At 39.1% G+C, this 22,160-nt stretch overlaps 1 pseudogene; it reads right to left on the bottom strand.

The window, feature by feature from the left end:
• Positions 1-791: 791 nt before the first annotated feature.
• The window catches only part of LOC137751009 (uncharacterized), a 70,918-nt pseudogene continuing 49,549 nt past the window's right edge, over positions 792-22,160 (bottom strand).

Genomic DNA, 22,160 nt, shown 5'->3' with positions numbered 1-22,160 from the left:
GCAAAAGAAGAATGCCAGGCTCAGGTCTGAAAATCTATAAACTACGTGAGTATTAGTGATGGCCATGTACTGAAGCCTAAGCAGCCTTGGCTTCCTCGTGACTTGAGTTGGCCCCAATCATTCCCTATTCTCTGTCTAGTCTTAGGACACAAAGGAACATCCCCCAGGGAGAAAAACTGCCCTTGAACAATGCACCAAAGACCTGTTTAGCTTTCACCCTGTGGGAGTGCGGTGAATTAGCGAAGTGGAATGTCATTGTCCAAAACCCTGAGGAACTGGGGGAAGCAACCAGCGATTCTCAAAACAATGCAGCTCAGTGTTCTCTGATGCTAAGGAGAGAGCTATTCAAATGAGCATCGGCAGAACCTCAGAAAACGGCCTCTGAAGATGTCAAGAAAATGATTTCACACCCATACAGGTCAGCGGAGCAACATGTAAGAGTATATGCAAGCATATAAAAGAAGGGTGTTCATCATCAGAACAATCTCTAAATGGCTAATAATCTGGTTATAATTTGAGTTGAGGTTGACAGTTTATGGGGCGAGTTTCAAACCAATGGCCTAACAGGAGCTGTTTTTAAAGAAAGCAATTTTCTTCTACAACTTGGCTTATATAAGATATGCAGGGGGGAAAATGCTTCCTCTGATCATTACAATCGGCATTAGCACCATTCACGGGGATTCTAATGGGCCAGAGATGTACTTTATACAGGACACACACACAGTCACACCCTCTGTGTTACAGAAATTCCTTCGAAATGTTCATAAAGCCAACAGGATGGCCAGCGCTGCTCACCTGAAACGTATCTTCCTCTCTGGGAAGAACAGCTGCTCTGGGCTGTCCTTGCCGAGAGGGATTGGTCCAGCGGCTCCTGGGTCTCCGTACACCCAGAGTGGGACGCCGGCTCGAGTCCCTGCGTCTCCCGTCACACTAACACTTTCCACTCATCTTCCGACAGGGGAGTCTCAGGGCTTTGGGAAGGTCTGATTTCTGCTATGGGGGGAAAGCAGCACATCAGATGCCGCATCAGGCTGACAGAATCTTTTGTCACCTGGAGCCCAAGGACATCAACCCTGAGTGGGGAGGGCTGGGGTGGGACAGGGAGGCCCCGAGCAGCTACAGCTCCCGGGAGTTGACTTGTGCTTGTCTCCTCACAGCAAGGTTCTGGTCAACTGAAGCTCAACCACTTGAAGTAAATTAAATTAGAGCGTTAAACATCTGACATGCGTAGCCATCTTTCACTTGTCCTCAACACAGCACGGGTACGTGCTGGAATTTGCAGTTTTCTCATAAATCTGCCTGCCTGGCTTACAGATTTTTAGGCAGAACTACTACAATATAAATTAACAAAAGAGAAGTGCAATTAAAACACATTTTCAAATGAGATGTAAGAATGACCGATGAAAGAGAGAGAAAATTTTTTGAAATGTTTCTGGAAAAAAAGGTACCCTACCAGAGAGAACAGTGAAAAGATTTGGAACCAAAGGTAGGATTGTCACAAATGCAAATGGTTTCTGAGGTGCTTTGAGCAGGCTAGCCTGCAGTGGTGGGGGGAACAGGTCCTGCCCGGTAGCAGCCGCAGCCGCTGGCAGTCACCGAACAGCCACTCCTCGTCTGTACGAGATGCTCAGGAAGCGGGTTACAGTTGCCGCCTTCTCTGCACTCGCTTAGCCTGTTCCCGCACCGAAGGAGATGCCGGGTACCAAGCCGCACTGCACTGGTGTCTGGACTGACCCTAGAACCTCACGTCAGATCTTCACTGATACTTCCGGGTAGAAATATTGCAGACTTGGGAAATGAGACAAATCTCCTCAGGTCGAATGGCTAAAAGGAAGCCAAGACTCTTCCTTGAAACTACAGGCAACCCTAGGTAGCGCCTAGGGTCTCACCAGTATGGCACCAACATTGATGACAACAAAGCCAGCAGATAACCAGCTATTTCCCACGCTAATGAAGAGACGTTAGAATCAAAACCACACACACAAAAGCTGTGAGCCCTGAGAAAGAACTGGCATTCATGTTTAATAGTTGCTCCTTCTTTACTATCCTGGGTAATTTCTGTCATTGTAACAGCAGGCATTTCTTCCCTTCAATTGTAATAATAATCACCATTTATCAAGCTCCTACTATATAGTAGGGTCTGTGTTGAACGCTTCATATTCATTTCTCATCCCATGAAGTAAGTCAAATTCTGATGTCCATTTTAAGACGAGAAAAAGAGGCAGAGGTTAACTAACATGCCCAAGTCACGCAATAAGGAAACAACGGGATGTCACACTCCGAAGCCTCGGTGCTTAAACAAGCCAGACGGGTGCTGGCTGCTCCAGTAGACACGGGTTCCCCGGGACACGAGACCTTTCACTCTGTGCCGAGCGCTGCCCTAAACACTGAACCTGCAGCGTCACATCAACCTTGCTTGTCCCTCACACTATCCTAAGAGGCACTGAGCCCTATCAAACGGGTGGACAGGCCAGAACTCAGAGGTTAAATCGTCTGCCCAGAGCTACACAGGCAGCAACAAAGAACTAAACTTGAACCCTAGGCAGGCAAGCGTGAGCCCCATGCCGTCCTGGATGAAGTATCAAAGGTAGCTGCCCTGGGAAAGATCACAAAAAATTGGTCCAACGAAACTTGCTGACACAATCTAACCTTCAACACCCAAATGCTGGCTGGGCACACATGACTGCTCTTCTCGCTATTTCTAGTCAAGCACCATCAGGAACCTTGCAAACCCACTTGGAACTTCTCCAGACCCGAGACAAGAGTGTGGTCAGATCTCTAGTGAGGAAAACTCCGCAGCACGTCCGTGAGTCCCAGAGAGCAACCAGCGATCCAGGTCAGTAAGAGATGCTGTAGGAGGCTAATCATTTAATCAGTATCTTAGTCATCAAAAAGGATTATTTTTAGTGCATTCAAGAAAACTTTATGTAGTTCCTATTATTTCGCTGGGCACTGTGTGTGGTTCATGGCTTTCTAAATATTAATGACAGAGATTAACATTTTGAAAAATAATGAAAATCTCAACCTGGAGATACACATTGCCTAGTGGGAAAGGCAGATGTATAGGTATTTGATTTCAAACAAGCAGACGCACTCATAGAAGACAAAAGAAATGCTATGAAGCTGAGACGTAGCAGAGAGCAGGGAGTGATTGACTGTGGAGGGGCAGGCAGGAGGGGAGTCCCTGAGGGAACCACATGCTGAATGTATGACGATGAATCAGAATTTTGCAGAAAGAAGAAGGGAAGGGCATTCCAGGTGGAGGGAACAGCAGGCCCGCATGTACAAAGGCTTGAAGCAGCGGGCACGATGGGAGGACCACACATGGTGACATGTGTTGACCATGACATCACAAAGACGTCACGTGAGAAGAGGAGAGACAGTGAGATGGTAGAAGGCACGGGCAGGTGGGGAGGGAGTCGGGACACAGTTGTGCGGGCACCATCTGCTAAAGTCTGGTGGTGAGGTGATCGGAGTATTAGAAACATCAGCCTGAAACGGGTAAGCTGTATGGAGCAGGGAGAGACCCGGGCAGGAAGGCCAGCGAACGAACGATGAACAGGGAACAGCAAACAGACCAACGAACGCTGGGGTGGGGTCCAGAGACCGTGGTTACTTGGTTTTAGCTTTCCGGGTGTGCACACACAAGTGTGTGTGTCTGCATGTATGTGTGTGCGTGTGTGTCTGAGTTCAGCTTGTTTGTGTGATTTAACCTGCAAACAAGTTGCTAGTCTCCAAAGCCTCTTCTTCCCGGTCTAGCATTTTCACAAACATAAAGCATTTGCACGGACACAGCACATCTTCAGAGTGCACTCACGTTACAAAAATTGATGACTGAACTGGTGTAACCTGTAATATAGAACAATGCATCAAAGTTTGTGTTGTTGTCAATTAAATATGAATTCAATCCAATGCCCTGATCTTTTGGAAATGAACCAAAGTCCATTAGTCTCAGACCATAAATTTATCCATTTGAGAAACATAAAAGCACTTGCTTTTGTCGACTGGAGATTTAAAACATTCTAAACTGGAAGAATATTTGATGGGGACTCTGGATTAACTGACAGACCCCTTCAGGGTGTTTCTGAATAAAATCTATAGTTCTGAACAAACAAGATTAGGCAGATATTGGTAATCTTTGAAACTGAGCAATGGATACCTGAGGACTCATTATTCCATTCTCTCTACTTTTATGTATGTTTGAAATTTTCCATAATTAAAAGTTTCTTTTAAAAAACAAGATTTCTTCCTTGAGCTCTACTTTCCCTAACAGAACCAGCAACATAATCCAACCTATAGCCCTCAGGAGAGCGCTGCAAATTCAGGCACTGCATCTCTATTTACTGCTACAAAAGCACCATTTACTGCATATGCGGTATCATAAGTTCTAAACCTTTGTCTCCCTTTGATGTAGATGAGAACAGTCCTATTTTTCTTTTTTAATAAATGAGCATTTTGAATACAGAGGACAGGTTTATTTTATCTACAATACCTAATCCCCTGAACAATGAATGAACACCTTGCCCTACCCTGAAAGTACACTGACAAACATAATCTCATTCTTCAGGAGATGATAGTTGCTTCTGATGTCTTTGAAAGTATGAAATAAGTCTTCTGAAGTATTTTTCAACTAACATGATTTTAATATGAATGGCTAATGTAACCCAAATCTATCTAGAATGACAGCTAAATTGCAAACGCAAGAGGAAGGTATTCTTGCGAGAAACAAATTTTAACTATGGTTTGGTAGAGGTAGAAAGAAGACAACTGAAGAGAGTCATGATCTAATTAATCAGCAATGAATGAGAGTCTTCTAGGTAATGTTCATATGGGAAGAGATGTTTTTCCCACCTAAGTCATGGATGCTTATAAAAATCATTTCTACTGCAACCAGAGAAGGCAAAGTTTAAACAAGTCACGGGCATTTCGTAGATGGCATTTGTATTAGGAGAGCTTTATCATCTGGATTTCCAGGATTTCATGTCCAAATCCAAAGTCTGTGCCATGTCAGCATTTAGAATAGCTTCATAGGGGCTTCCCTGGTGGTGCAGTGGTTAAGAACCCGCCTGCCAATGCAGAGGATGCCAGTTAGAGCCCTGGTCCGGGAAGAGCCCACAAGCCTAGGAGCAACTAAGCCCATGCGCCACAACTACTGAGCCTGCGCTCTAGAGCCCATGAGCCACAACTACTGAGCCCATGTGCCACAGCTACTGAAGCCCGCATGCCTAGAGCCTGTGCTCCACAACAAGAGAAGCCCCCGCAATGAGAAGCTCGCACACCGCAACCAAGAGTAGCCCCCGCTCGCCTCAACTAGAGAAAGCCCATGCACAGCAATGAAGATCCAACACAGCCAAAAATAAATAAATAAAATTTTTTTAAAAAGAGGTCTTAGAGCAGCACTCTGGCTGCTGTGTGACAGACGGTCTCTGGAAGAAGCAGAGCTGAAGCCCAAGGCTAGTTAGGCAGCTACAAGGTCATTCATCATGAGAGAGTGTTCGACTTGGGTCAGAGTGACAGCAGAGAAGAAGTTGGGGCGAATTCTATCAAGTATTTAGAGAAGAGCTAACACCTATCCTTCTCAAACTCTTCCAAAATACAGCAGACTCATACTCCCAAACTCATTTCACGAGGCCACCATCACCCTGATACCAAAACCAGACCCAGATGTCACGAAAAAAGAAAACTACAGGTCAATATCACTGATGAACATAGATGCAAAAATCCTCAACAAAATCTAGCAAACAGAATCCAACAGCACATTAAAAGGATCATACACCATGTTCAAGTGGGGTTTATCCCAGGAATGCAAGGATTTTTCAGTATACACAAATCAATCAATGTGATACACCATATTAACCAATTGAAGGAGAAAAACCATATGATCATCTCAATAGATGCAGAAAAAGCTTTTGACAAAATTCAACACACTTTTATGATAAAAAAACCCTTCAGAGAGTAGGCATAGAGGGAACCTACCTCAACATAATAAAGGTCATATATGACAAACCTACAGCCAACATCATTCTCAATGGTGAAAAACTGAAATCATTTCCACTAAGATCAGGAACAAGACAAGGTTGCCCACTCTCACCACTATTATTCAACACAGTTTTGGAAGTTTTAGCCACAGCAATCAGAGAAGAAAAAGAAATAAAAGGAATCCAAATAAGAAAAGAAGAACTAAAACTGTCACTGTTTACAGATGACATTTTACTATACATGATGCTGCCAGAAAACTACTAGAGATAATCAATGAATTTGGAAAAGTAGAAGGATACCAAATTAATGCACAGAAATCTCTTGCATTCCTATACACTAACGATGAAAAATCTGAAAGAGAAATTAAGGAAACACTCCCATTTACCACTGCAACAAAAAGAATAAAATACTTACCTAAGGAATAAACCTACCTATGGAGACAAAAGACGTGTATGCAGAAAACTGTAAGACTCTGATGAAAGAAATTAAAGATGATACAAACAGATGGAGAGATATACCATGTTCTTGGATTGGAAGAATCAACATTGTGAAAATGACTATACTACCCAAAACAATCTACAGATTCAATGCAATCCCTATCAAACTACCAATGGCATTTTTCACAGAACTAGAACAAAAAATTGCACAATTTGTGTGGAAACACAAAAGACCCCAAATAGCTAAAGCAATCTTGAGAAAGAAAAACAGAGCTGGAGGAATCTGGCTCCTGGACTTCAGACTATACTACAAAGCTACAGTCATCAAGACAGTACGGTACTAGCACAAAAACAGAAATATAGATCAATGGAACAGGATAGAAAGCCCAGAGATAAACCCACACACATATGGTCACCTTATTTTTGATAAAGGAGGCAAGAATATACAATGGAGAAAAAACAGCCTCTTCAATAAGTGGTGCTGGGAAAACTGGACAGCTACATGTAAAAAAATGAAATTAGAATACGCTTTAACACCATACACAAAAATAAACTCAAAATGGATTAAAGACCTAAATATAAGGCCAGACACTATAAAACTCTTAGAGAAAAATATAGGCAGAACACTCTATGACAAATCACAGCAAGATCCTTTTTGACCCACCTCTTAGAGAAATGGAAATAAAAACAAAAATAAACAAATGGGACCTAATGAAACTTAAAAGCTTTTGCACAGCAAAGGAAACCATAAACAAGACCAAAAGACAACCATCAGAAGGGGATAACATATTTGCAAATGAAGCAACTGACAGAGGATTAATCTCCACAATATACAAGCAGCTCATGCAGCTCAATACCAAAAAAACAAACTACCCAATCCAAAAAAGGGCAGATGATCTAAACAGACATTTCTCCAAAGAAGATATACAGATTGCCAACAAACACATGAAAGGATGCTCAACATCACTAATCATTAGAGAAATACAAATCAAAACTACAATGAGGTATCTCCTCACACCGGTCAGAATGGCCATCATCAAAAAATCTACAAACAATAAATGCTGGAGAGGGTGTGGAGAAAAGGGAACCCTCTTGCACTGTTGGTGGGAATGTAAATTGATACAGCCACTATGGAGAACAGTATGGAGGTTCCTTAAAAAACTAAAAATAGAACTACCATATGACCCAGCAATCCCACTACTGGGCATATACCCAGAGAAAACCATAATTCAAACAGAGTCATGTACCACAATGTTCATTGCAGCTCTATTTACAATAACCAGGACATGGAAGCAGCCTAAGTGTCCATTGAGAGATGAATGGACAAAGAAGATGTGGCAGGTACATACAATGGAATATTACTCAGCCATAAAAAGAAACGAAATTGAGTTATTTGTAGTGAGGTGGATGGACCTAGAGTCTGTCATACAGAGTGAAGTAAGTCAGAAAGAGAAAAACAAATACCATATGCTAACACATATCTATGGAATCTAAAAAAAAAAAAGTTTCTGAAGAACCTAGGGGCAGGAAAGGAATAAAGATGCAGATGTAGAGAATGGACTTGAGGACACGGGGAGGGGGAAGGATAAGCTGGGACGAAGTGAGAGAGTGGCATGGACATATATACACTACCAAATGTAAAATAGATAGCTAGTGGGAAGCAGCCGCATAGCACAGGGAGATCAGCTCGGTGCTTTGTGACCACCTAGAGGGGTGGGATAGGGAGGGTAGGAGGGAGACACAAGAGGGAGGGGATATGGTTATATATGTATATGTATAGCTGATTCACTTTGTTATACAGCAGAAGCTTTACACCATTGTAAAGCAATTATACTCCAATAAAGATCTTAAAAAAAAAAAAAAAGGGAACACTTGTGCACTGTTGGTGGGAATGTAAATTGGTGCAGTAACTATAGAAAACAGTATGGAGGTTTCTCAAGAAGTTAAAAATAGAACTGCCATACAATCCAGCAATTCCACTTCTGGTTATTTACCCAATGGAAATGAAAACAGGATGTCAAAGAGATATATGTACTCCCATGTTTATTGCAGCATTATTCAAAATAATCAAGATGTGGAAACAATCTAAGTGCCCCTAAATGGATGAATAGAGAGCAAAAACATATATAATACATAAATAATAATGTATATAAAATATTCCTCAGCCATGAGAAAAAAGGAAATCCTGCCATTTGCAGCAACACAATGGACCTTGAGGACATTATGCTGAGTAAGGTAAGTCAGACAGAGACAAATATGATAGCACTTATATGTGGAAGCTAAAAAAAGCTGAACCCGTGAAATCAGAAAGTAAAATGGTGGTCACCAAGGACAGGGGTTGGGAGGAGGGGGATAATAAGAGAAATATTTAAGGTACAAACTTGCAAATAAGACCTGGAGATCTCGTGTACATTATTGTGATTACAGAGAACGATATTGTATTATAAACGTCAAACTTACTGAGAGACTAGATCTTAATTATTCCCATCACAGAGAAGAAGTAAATAAACGACATTGTAGAGGTGTTAGCTAATGTTACAATGGCAATCATATTGCACTATATAAATGTATCAAATCAACATGTTGTACACCTTAAACTTAAAAAAGAAAATTTAACAATGGCAACATTTTTAAATGTTTCTGCCAGAAAAAATTTGCATAAAATATGTAAAAGATTTTCTCTTAAGCATTTTGCAACTCATAAAAAAAAATATTCCTAGAAATTTCAGTTAGCATGCTATTTTCAACCAAGGAAAATTTTACTCAGGGTGGCTTTCCCAGATTTAGTTGCCCTTACTTCCTGACACAAGATTAAATTCTCCTTCTGTGAAAAATTTAACTAAGTACATGTTTCTCATGCAGTGTGATTTGTCACATTGCTCCATGGATTCATGCCATGATATAGAAATATAAAACTGGGCCTTGGGACTTCCCTCGTGGCACAGTGGTTAAGAATCCGCCTGCCAATGCAGGGGACACGGGTTCGAGCCCTGGTCCGGGAAGATCCACATACCACAGAGCAACTAAGCCCGTGCGCCACAACTACTGAGCCCGTGCTCCACAACTACTGAGCCTGTGCTCAAGAACCCGCGATCCACAACTACTGAGCCTGCGTGTCACAACTACGAAGCCCACGCACCTAGAGCCCGTGCTCCGCAACAAGAGAAGCCACCGCAATGAGAAGCCCGCGCACCGCAACCAAGAGTAGCCCCTGCTCGCCGCAACTAGAGAAAGCCCGCGGACAGCTATGAAGACCCAACTCAGTCAAAAATAAATAAGTAAATAAAACTGGGCCTAGTCCAATGCAACAAAACTCAAAAGGCTAACTTCCCTTCCCTCTGGCTGATGTGACAGTAACCCTGGGTTGTAAGCAAGAGACATCTATTTTCTGTTACTATCTGAGAGAAAAGAGAGCACACCCAGTAACTAATTTTCAAAAAGCACTGGTTTTAAAGATAACATTATATCTGTCTCTCAAGATAGGTTTAAAAATAAAAAAAAGGTTCAGAGACAGTGGTCACGATTTCATTTTGCCCAAAGATGACTAGACTCTGATGCACAGCATCTGTCAGATAGCATTCATTTTACTTCTCAGTCAGATGGAATTTAATACATTTAAGAGCAAGAAAAATAATCAAACATACTAAGAGACGGACTAAAAATTCAGACCTCTGCGGCCTGAGTACTTTCTTCATGCCTCAATTTCAGTATCAGGGAAATGGAGGAGGTTATTTTTGTTGTTGCTTAGACTTTGGTGAGAATTTGCTGTTATTCATAAAACATATTCATAAAATATTTTTAAGTGGTAGTCCAATATGTTGTTATAATTTAACACTACCTTCCTTTCAAGTATTGTTCTGGAGTGAACACTTAATTCAAGAGAAAGAAATAAACACATTTTAAAATATACATATTCTTTGCAATATAAAACCAAAGCATGAAAAAGCAAGGTAACATCTTAAAAGCAAGTTCACGTGCTATAATGTCACCTATATTATTATAAAAATAATTCGGTGTTCTCCCTGAGGTGGCCACAAAAAAAGCAGTGGAGACAGACAAACCAAAAGAAGAAAAACAGCTGTTTCTCACTTGCAGTTGAAGAAAGAAAAGCTCCTCTGGCCTCAGGTTCTGGTGGCATTTCTTGCTGGTTTATCAACTCAAGGATCTTTCCCTCCTCTTGGCTGGGTGTTGCAGACATACCCGCTGGGTTTTCTCTGCCAACTGAAATTAAGATTTTAAAAGATTCTATCCTCTCAAAACCACTTGTTTCTTCTCAGAAAACTCACCATATGTTCAGCTCTGCAAGTTTAAATTTTGCTATTGTTTCCACCTCAATGCATAGTCAAATCTCTTTACTCTGTATTACATAGTAACCAGAAAATGATTTTTTATAGCAGCAGGTTGCACATGAGTGGTATTCCTATTAAATCTATTCACTGCTTTGTAAATCCAAGCAATAATTTAACGCCACAGTATGACTCAGATGACTTATTCAAGATGTTTTTCTTATAGGTTCTAAATTGGAATTCCTTTGATAATGTACATTGCCTTCATCAAAAGGGAAAACTGACGAAGGGAAAATGTCATTCAAACAATACTTCATGTGCCTCTACTGAAATGTGAAAATGAAAGAAGTATACATATAAGTGAAGAAAGCATTAGCTATTTTTCTGCCCTTTACTTAGAAGCAAGCTGTTTCAGTGTCTTGTTCAAAAACAGATATCTCCAACCTAGCTGAATAATGAGTCCAATTTCATAGTATATGCTCACGAGTGCTATCTGTATTTAGGATTTCAAAGTTCAAGCTGTCTGTGTTTCATTTTTAAGGATCAGGCATAGCACAGTCATTATTTAATGGTAGTAATTCATACTATGATTGTCAGATTTTAGAGGCCTCATCAGTGACAAAAAACTATATAGATGTCTGATTGTACATAATAATAGCAGCTACTTCTTAATACCACAATGTAGTCAATAATTTAAGATGATTCATAAAATATATGTTGGCATGAAAAGGCATAACAACCTCATAGGTATGGCTAATGGGAATTAGCAGCACTTAATCATACAGAATGCCGGCACAGACCATACAATACTAGTGTCTGAAGGACTGCCCATGACCATATTGTCATTTATATCCTGCAAGTATTATATCATTTCAGATAATAATAAGCTTTTAAACATCAAAGCCTATAAAACAGAAGTTTTTCCATATGGTTTATTTACCATATGGACAGTGCAAGACATAGACACTGGAGATTGATGCTAATAAAGGAACTTTAAAATATTACAAGGAAGATCAGAAATAACTAGAAATATGTCAACTTAGGGTAAACAAACACTTGGAGAGGAAAACAATCAAAAAAGATCCTAAATATAATTTAGGGTCCATTTTATTATTGTCCAATTAAGGAACCCATAATTAAGTGTCTACGTTATTTATAAATAATGTAGAAACCCAGGATTTACAAAGACAAGATAAACTCTTGCAGTCACTGCCATGAGCATAATAATAAATCAACGCATAAGACATGGCTTTGACATTGATGGGGCTGCAGCCCAGAAGGAGAACATGTAAACAATGACCTCTGGTATATACTGATGAGTGCTATAATAGACACATGCACAGAGTCCCTAGGGAGGACAGAGAAGAAGACAATTCATGTGACCATCTAGAAATTAGAGGCAGGCACAGAAAGGGTTGCACAACAGGGTCAACCTAAGCAGATTGTGAAATGAGATAAGCATCTTTCATCTCTCTATCACCCCCCACCACTGGCTGCTCAAGATTCTACCTTACCCTCAAAAACAATGTCAATATTTTATTATAAACACGATAGTTGCCTTAATAGAAGGAAATTCAGGGCTTGGAAGACTTTTTCTGGAAATGTCTTTCAGGAGGTTCCTGTCCTCTGCAGAAGGCTGTATGCGCTGCCTTTGGGCCGGGCAGGTTACAGATGGAGGTCCAAAACCCAAGTACCAAATGGCCCTCCAGTGGATTCACAACCTACTCTGAATTGGAGTAACTCTTACCGGTATGCCCTTTGTCTCACTTTCACAGTTGATAAAGGAATGTGAAAATATATCCACTATAACATAAAATAAAACCTGTGATGAAGGTCAAAAAACCAGAATTGTCTAGCTGGAAATACTATCAAAATGTATGTACAGTTATTGCACATATAGCTGGAATTAAATGATTCATTTATCCACTTCTGCAAGTGTCTCATTATATGCAAAAGCTTAATAGTATCAAGATCCACCAGACAAAATGGCTGCAATTCTACAATGTGAACCAGTAAAAAAAAAAAACAACTTTTGTTTTATTTAATACCAGCTATTTAAAAATTAAAACAGCTAAAACTTACAAAACAGCAATGGGTCATGTTATTATGGCATATGTATTTTAAATCCAGGAAGTCTATTTTATTATCCAAAACATATTTTTCCACATTTTCCAAAATAAGAACATAATATACATACTCAATATCTGATGAATCAAGTATATAACAGTATTGCATTTAGATTTTGAAACATGAGTGATCTTAGAAGACTAGCATGAAGCAAAAATGAATTTTCCAAACATATTTCAATAAAAATTTCCATAAGTCCTGAACCTGAAATACCTCTTAGTGCAATAAAAAATGTAACATCTGAACCATATCTTTGGTGCTGCATTTTTTCGTGTTACTAATACCCAGAGCCTCACAATTTGTATACAGAGGATGCCTAATACCATAAAACTGGGCTGGAATTAGAGCAAAAGGATTATTATGCATAATTACTGTGCATAATTTAAGGCTCTGTTATGATACCTATAAAACTCAGATATGTTCACTATTACCTAGATGTTCTAAAAAAGTAACAGGAAATTGAAGTTAAGGAAAAGTCACAAGTTACATCGATTAAACATCTTTAAATGATACCTGGCACAGTGTGGTCTTATATGGAATTATAAGGATGGGCTTATTATCTGGAACAGTAAGAATGAACAGAACTTTCAAATCATCCATATACCCAGATAATCCACTGAGAACCGTCTCCATGGGTGCAATAGTAAGCACATGAAGTCAGATCTCTTCACACTTTCTCCTATACATAAGGTTCATAGTACTGTAAATGTAAATTTATGAAAGAGCAAATGAAGAAGTTTTGCTGCACCAGCTAAATAGTAGTGGAATAAATGGCTTTTATTATAAAGTCTCAATACACAATTAATTAATTAAACCAAATCCTAACCAAATTGTAGATGAAGAAACCAAGTCACAGAGAAGTTAAGTAATTTATAGAAAAAAGATTAAAAGAGGGAATGAGAGGTATCTCTTGTCTTCCGAGAACCTATCAAGTCTATTTAAGTTGTAAAAGACACACCGTAATGAAGTAGAGCAGAAACCAATGGAGACTGAGAACAGAAAGTCAATAGAGAAAATCAATGAAACCAAAAGCTGGCTCTTTGAAAAGATGAATAAAATCGATAAGCCTCTAGTCAGGCTAACTAAGAAAAAAGTGAAAAAACACAAATTGCTAACATCAGAAATGAAAGAGGGGGCATCACTATATAGCCCATGGACATTAAAAGGATAATAAAGGAATACAATGAACAACTCTATACCCACAGATTTGATAACCTAGATGAAATGGAGCAATTCCTTGAAAAACACAATTCTTTGAAGTTCACATAAGAAATAGACAATTTGAATAGGCCGGTATCCGTTAAAGAAACTGAACCAATACTTGATAATCTTCTAAAACAGAAAGCATCAGGCCCAGATGGTTCGCTGAAGAATGCTATCAAACATTTAAGGAAGAAATTATACCAATTCCAATTATCCAGAATTTCTTTCCGAGGATGAAAGCAGAGGGAATACTTCATAACTCATTCTATGAGGCCAGCATTACCCTAATACCCAAACCAGACAAAGACATCACAAGAAAATAAAACTATAGACCAATACCTCTGATGAACACCAATGTAGAATTCCTCAACAAGATATTAGCAAATTGAATCCAACAGTCTATAAAAATATTAATACACCAGTATCAAGTGGGATTTATCCCAGGTATGCAAGGCTGATTCTATATTCAAAAATCAATTAATGTGAGGATTCTTACGTCAGTGAAAATATTCTGTAGATACCATAATGATTGATGCATGTCATTATACATTTGTCCAAACCCACAGAATGTACAACACCAAGAATGAACCGTACTGTTAACTATGGACTTTGAGTGATTATGATGTGTCAATGTAGGTTCATCAGTTTGTAACAGATGTACCGTTTGATGGGGGATGTTGATGGGAAAGGCTATGCATTTGTGGGCCAGGAGGTATACGGGAAATCTCTGTACCTTCCCCTCGATTTTGCTAAGAACCTAAAACTGTTCTAAAAAAACACAGGCATACTTCATTTTATTGCACTTTGCTTTCCTGTACTTTGAAGATACTGCATTTTTTACAAATTGAAGGTTTGTGGCAACCCTCCATTGAGCAAGTCTATTGGTGCCATTTTTCCAAGAGCATTTGCTCACTTCATGTCTCTGTGAAACATTTTGGGAATTCTCACAATATTTTAAACGTTTTCATTATCATTATATTTGTTACGGTGATCTGTGATCATTGATCTTTTTTTAATTTTAAATCAGCTTTACTGAGATAGAATTTACATATAATAATTTCAATGAGTTTTGTCAAAGAGTACCATCATGTATTTGCATCTAAGAATAACCTGTAAGATCTAAGCATGATACCTAATAGTCCAAACTCAGCACAAGAGGAAGCTCTCTGTACAGCCAAGACAAACGAGAACCTTTAGGCAATTCGCCACAGGACTGACAACTAGCGCCAAAGCCCCACTTCTCATTGCCGAGACTGCTAGTATCGCTATGGGACATTCAGATTTAAAAGGTCTATTGTATCTAAATTGAGCAAACAATTCCTCTTCTGGTAATTTATGCTAAGAAAAAATTTCAGACTACTACAAAAATATGTATGTATGTGAATGATCATCCCAATATTGTTTATAATAACAAAAAATTAAACAATAAAATATCCAACATCGGGGGATTGGTTAAATAATTTGTAATAAATGCATCAATGAAACTCATTTGAAAATATGGTATAAATCTATGTGTATTGATGAAAATCATTTTTAAAATAAAAAGGCAGATAAAATTGTTTTACATATACAAGACTGCAGCCCAATTTTATGTTTAAAGATATAAATACTTTGAGTATATTTATAGAAAAAAGTTGATAACTTCATAGAAAAAAAAATCATGAAAAGATATACCTCAAAATGTAAATAGTTTTTATCTCTGGATAGATTTTTACATGAGCAAATTTTCAAAACTTTCCACGAAATTACATGTATTATTTGTATAATAAAAATAATAAAGGGAGAAAATCAATTATATAAAGAGATTACAGATGTCTATCAACCAGTTTAATCAACATAGCATCAAAAGAATCAGTCCCAGCTCTATTGGCTATAAGCTTTTAAAGTTAATTCACATCGCTGAGATACTCAATTATTTTTTCAAAAACATTATCAAATAATAAGAGTGCAGTTTCAAGACACAATAAAAATAGTATACCTACTTCTCAAAGTGACAGAAAATGAGATAACCCATGCTTTGCAGCATCTGCATTAAAATAACTGCCCACAAATGTTAGCTATTATTACCGAAACAAGAACTTTCATATACAGTTACTCCTTTGATCCCCACCAGCTCTCCAGGGGAGAGAGGGAAGTTACTGCTGCTATCTGGGTTACACAGACACAGAAACCAAAACTCTCCCATGTTAGTTGGCTTCACCAAGACAACACAGCTGGTCTACAGAGAAGAAAACTCAAATCATCCATGCTCTAGAGACAGAACTAAACTGTAGAGCCTATAAAAAAGAATGACTTTGTTTCTATTTGTTCTGTTTGTACTGATACCCTAAATCGGCAAACACAGCCTTTTATGATCTCTCTCGTTTATTGCCACAAATTATTTTTCTTCTACTCTTCTCCTTTTCTAAATTATTGCTGGCTCTTCTTCCTCATCTTTTCCCCACTGCCCCTTCCTCTGTGTCAGTCCTCCTTCCCCCCTGTGCTCTTCCAGCGCGGTTGCTGCCCCCTGCTAGCTATTTCTCCCTGCTTTCTCGACTACTCCACCCTGGGTCTTTCTGCTGTCTCTCAAGAGCTCCAGAGACAGATGGCAAACCCATTTTGTTGAGTAGGAGTGCCACTCTGTGCCAGCCTGTGGGAAACGGAGGGTGGAGGGAGTGGGTGTGGGTGGCAGTCAGTTAAGGTGTACTAGCCCAACAATTTGCAAAATTTTAAATATGGCAACTAAAGGCTGAGAAGGAATTGATGCCGATAACACAAAGAACAGGGCCAGATACACCATTATGTTAAATCAAGCTCATTATATTCTTATTTTAAACTATCATATTCTTATTTTAAACTATCTTCTATAGGATATTGTATATATAAATATATACAATAATATATAATATAAAGATATAGATATATAGATATAGGTATATTACCCTAAAGATATATATTATATTTATATATCACCCATCTGATAGGATATATATTTTTAAAACTTACAGAATTGTATACGTCTCCATATAAAGTATAGGTAGACCTTGCTAAGAAAAGAGAAGTTAAATAAGAGTCAGACTGACTAAGAAAATCATCTAGATTTTGATTAAGCCAAAATCCATGGAACTAAATCAGGTAAAAATTAGATAGTAAACTGAGATTTGAGGTAATTTAAGAACACAATAGAGATACCTCATTAAGCTTTGTTCAGACAAATATATTCTAAGCTTAAACTGTTTAAATAAATTCCTCAGATCCTTACTTCAATTTGCTAGATAATCTGAACTTAAATATGAGAGAAACCAGTTTCAAAATATTCACATTTCTGTCCTATCCTTGGATTTTTGTCCCAAATCCTATTTTTAATTCAAATCCCATTAGTGTTGATCTTTTTATCTCCTTTTACACTATGAATATTAAAAATTAATAGCAATGAAGTTGAGAATGTCTCTAACAGCCCCATCTCCTCTCAGTGTATACGGAGACATCCTTAAATAACAAAACACAAGTGCACACGCACATACACACACCCAATTTTTAAAAATGCACACACTCAATTTAAAAAACTATAAAGGAGCTTAATGTAGCAAAAACTCTCTAAATATCTGAGAATTTGAGGTAAGGGTCTTCATTATGGTGTTTTTCACTGTTTCTAGAATAACAAATAGGAAAATATGATGAGATTATCAGACACTGTACACAAGCCATCGCAAAGCACACCAAAACGGAAGTATTTCAGGGTAAACGTACATTTGATGACTTGTGGATAGAAGAAAACATTCCCATTCTCAGTATACGCAACTGGTTTTGCCTGTCTATCTGCCTGAAGTCCAACAAACAACCCTGGGCTCTTCACAGATTCCAGGCTTACACATGCATTTTCCAAGTTCTTCTTAATTTTAAAATGACAGTGTCTCCTGTACCCTACAATCAATAGAACATTATTTCATAAATATGAGCAAACACTGAAGGACAGAATTTAAAACCAGTCATTTCACAAGAATATAATTTTGCTTCATTTTCAAGTCCTCATGACAAATCTAGAAGATGCTTCACCCTGTTCCATAAGATCCAGAAACAGGGACCATGTGATTAGCTGAGAAAGAGGACAAAGGGCTCTGAATCTCAGAGGAGCTTCATGTAAGCTGAGTGCAGTGTGTGCTGATTCCCTCCAGAGCTGCCCACCTCTGTATGTGAATAGGGGATGCTGAAATGTGAGATTTCCCTTTTGGAAAACACTCTAAAGTATTGATGAAAAAGAGGGCAATTCTTACAAGTCCATTTACATTTAAACATAAACCAATTTTCACCAGTAAACAGAGTTCCCACAAATTACTCAAAGACTGTAGAGCAAAGCATTCAAGAATTAGATGATTATAAATTATAGGAGTGATCTACACACCCTTCAGATCACCAAAATCACCTCGCTTTCACGGCATTTATAATCTAATATTAGAAAACATTTCACTTTTTTCACCTTTTGCTTTAAAAAGTTTTCTTATAAGATTTAAGAGTTCTAGAAAATAAGTTTTGTGAGAATGAATTAAAATTTCCAATAGCATCTATTATTTTATTTGTAAAAGATAATTGCATTCTGATCTTTGCCCTCCAATGCGAGTTTCTTGTAGGTAAGAACCAAATGTCTGTTGTCCGTCTCTCTCTTATAATATAAATATAAATTAAGCAACTTCTACCTTTTGTTCTTGTTATGGATATAATAAAACTCTGGCTTTGATTTGTCCATGGCCAAGCAGAGGACACAACCCCATATACAAATAATAATATAATATGTAAGGCCAGCATGATAAAGGTGAATTCCTTAGGTTTGGGGAGAGAAAAGGCCCTAAACTCAGGAGAATAAGGAAGAAACCAATAAATGTTTTGTTAGCTCTAAAAAAAGCTCTCTGTTTTGCTAATTTCTAATCTCATAATTTCTTCATGTAATGTTTTTTCCTCTCCTTTTGACAATGAAAAATGGGATTATTCCCTGTAAAATTCACCATTCCAGGTGATCGGGTTTAGGACACACTACCCAAAAATATGGCACCTTGGTGTATTGAATATTTCAAGCTGGCAGGCGCAGGAAGGGTTTCCTGACCTTCCCACGAACCAGGTCATAAGACCCTCGTGTGAGCGGTGTCCTCCCAGAGCATCCTGTCTCCAAAGGCAGAGGGACTTTGATGGACAGATCGTGCTCATTCCCCAGTTCACCACATTTAGCTCATACCCTTCTTTGTCCTCTCACTTCTTTCCTCAACTCTTTATCACACCCAGCGTAAGAACACTCAGGTTTAACCACTACTTCAGGGCTTCACTCTGTTCTTCTTAACAAGGACTGCCCATAGGAAAAACTAGTTACCCCGAGCCTAATCTTTTTAGGTTTTATCAGAGCCCAGCTGAACTAGGGGCAGGGAATTATCCAGCTCCAGCCCCCTCTAGCCATCCCAGAACTGAGAAGCGCTTGTGAAGCTCACACTCCAGAGGTGATGAAATAAAAATTCACATTTTAAGGCAAGACAAGAAAAATGTAAACATAAAACTTTTTCTCTGCCCTTTGGCTTTCTCTTTGCCTTCTAGTGTGTGTTATGCATCTTCATTATGCATTAACCAGACCTCCCCAATGGCAGAAATACCTGCTCAACCATAAAGATCAATTTTTCTCCTTCTGGAGCTAGCCTTGTAAGTCTTTAGAAGATAACATTTCTTTCTCAATCCTATAAGGGGTCACGATGACCCACCACTCACCTTGTACGTGCAGACATCTTTGGTGAACTTTATGTAAAATGCCAATATACCATTTCCCTTCAAGAGAGCGATTACTGCAGAACTGACCGGTCAGAGGACCTGGGGAGATCCTGGGCTGCACCTAAGTTCTTAGCTTAAATACTTACTTATGACCATATTAATGTTATTAGCTACATTACTTGCCTATTTTACGAGATTATTGGTTCTTGCATTACCAAATGTGTGACTAAGCCTCAGATAAAATTAACGATGACTAGGCAACTTGAAACAATTAACCAAATACATAGTTCTACAAGGTCAATGATTGTAACCGTGTAGCTCTAGCTATGGGAGGAAGCAATGAGAGGAAAGCATTTCCTGGACCATAGCAGACTAGCAGGACAGGTAGCCGAGAGGCCTTTGGTTACTGTTAACAGGGCCTAATCCAGGAACAGCACTGACTGGCTTATCGACGAAATCCTCACCTGACCTGGGAATGAGCGTTCCTAGCGCCGTGGGACAAATTAACCACTAAATGGCTTCCAAACCTGGGTCAAAATTAAGACCAAAAGGGAGGGGATTGTAAAATAAAGAATGTTGCCCACCATCCAGTTCTACAAGAATCAAGTCATTAGCCACTGCAGCCACTGACCTACAGTACATCCTGAAAGGAGTTCAGGGCGAAGATCAGGATGAGGCACTCTGTGCTCTGGGGAAACTGCAGAACAGCCCTTCAGATGGTTAGATATTTTCAGCAGAAATGTTTTATGAACCTGGATGTTTGCATCTTCCCATACTTCGAAGAGCACTAAAACCATTAACTAAGATGTCTCTTCCTTGTGACTAGCAGCAAACTTCTGCTGGGATTCATGCTTGACTGCACGTACCCCCTCCTCCAAAATCACACTCACACTGACCTCCCCCACTTACCTCTTTGGAACAGTTCTCAGAGCTCTCCGAGAGGCCGTCTCCCGGGCTACAGTCCGCGGTTTGGCTCGGACTGTATTTTCTATTTTCTATTTCTTTCTTATATTGACTATTGATTAATTTTTTTCATTGACAGAGACATAGACCCACTAAGAACATGGTTTATCATTATTTGCATGAAACTAAGTATGTCTTTCACTGAATTTTATACTTTTCAACCCACTGGTCTAGCACTGTGTATACCTAGCCCATCTATATGTTTCATAAGCAACTTGGTCAAAATATGAATAGTCTTTAACTTTTTAGTTATTTGCATGTGTAGAAATATATTTTGAGTGAAGAGGCAAAATTAGATAGGTCTGAGATGAGAGAATCATTCCTAGTTTCTGCAGACTAGACCCTCGCCCACAAACAAGGATCCTACCAGTGTAGGGTGTACCTGCGTGTGCACTGTCTTTGATATACTGGTCACCCTTCAGCTTGTCTTTCCTACAAATCCTACACCTTTTTTCCCTTTGTATTCATGTGTAGTGACAAGTTCCACCCATGCTGTTTTGAGGCTTGTTTTTCTTCTTTAAATTAACAACCTTACAGTTGTTGCTAGTGAACGGCACGCTGTTTGCATTCATGCTAACTTGAATCCCTACTCCACCCGAGTCTGTTAAAGTGACTTATTCCTACAGCATAACAATTCTATGGCAACAGAAATAGAAACGTTTGTTATAGGATCAGCATTGCTTGGTTAAACATAAATGTGTTTGCCTATAAGAAATATACAATGGCAGACACATTGGAAACATTAGTGCTTTTATTCAATTCAATTTATACAATCAGCATTTGTTGAGTTGCTACCAGGACCCAGGCACTGTTAGGTATTTAAGTTATAGTAACATGGGCTGCATCTTCAAATCCTTTGAAGCAAGCCTTATCACAGGCTCTATGCAAATGAGGGTAATTAAGATAATTGTTACCATTCTATTTTCAAAAGTAAAGTCAGTCCAGCCCAGGGATTTCTGGTCAGATACAGTGAAAGTGAACAATAATATGCCTGTTGTTATGCATCTGTACTATATCCTAGAGCAAAAAAAGCACATGCATTTTGACTAAAAAGACCCACTACTGAGACAGGTTGGAACCTGGGACCCTTTGCTGCAGTGCTGAAATGCCTGCACCTGGACACACCTCTCCTCAAGGAACAAAAATACAAAGAAACTATATGGGACTAAAAATAACCACGTGCATGCACAGTTGGGGCAAATTCTGGACAAAAGATACAAAAAGACCCAAAAACCCCAACTGCCAAATCTGAAGAGCCAGGAGCAAAAGCAGGGTGTTGGGAGCAAAAGCAGGGTCCTGTGCATGCCCCCTACACACAACACCCCCTAAGCGGTGGGCAAAACACCTAAGCCACCCCTCCAGCCTGACCCCTGGACACACCCCTCCCCTCACCCCATGTAAGAAACAAGCTTGCCCCCCCTCAGGGAGCAAGCAAGGGAAC

This window comes from Eschrichtius robustus, chromosome 17 (assembly GCF_028021215.1).
Source record: "Eschrichtius robustus isolate mEscRob2 chromosome 17, mEscRob2.pri, whole genome shotgun sequence".
NCBI lineage: Eukaryota > Metazoa > Chordata > Mammalia > Artiodactyla > Eschrichtiidae > Eschrichtius > Eschrichtius robustus.
The sequence above is the reverse complement of the archived record's forward strand: the minus strand, read 5'-3'. Positions and strand labels throughout refer to the sequence as shown.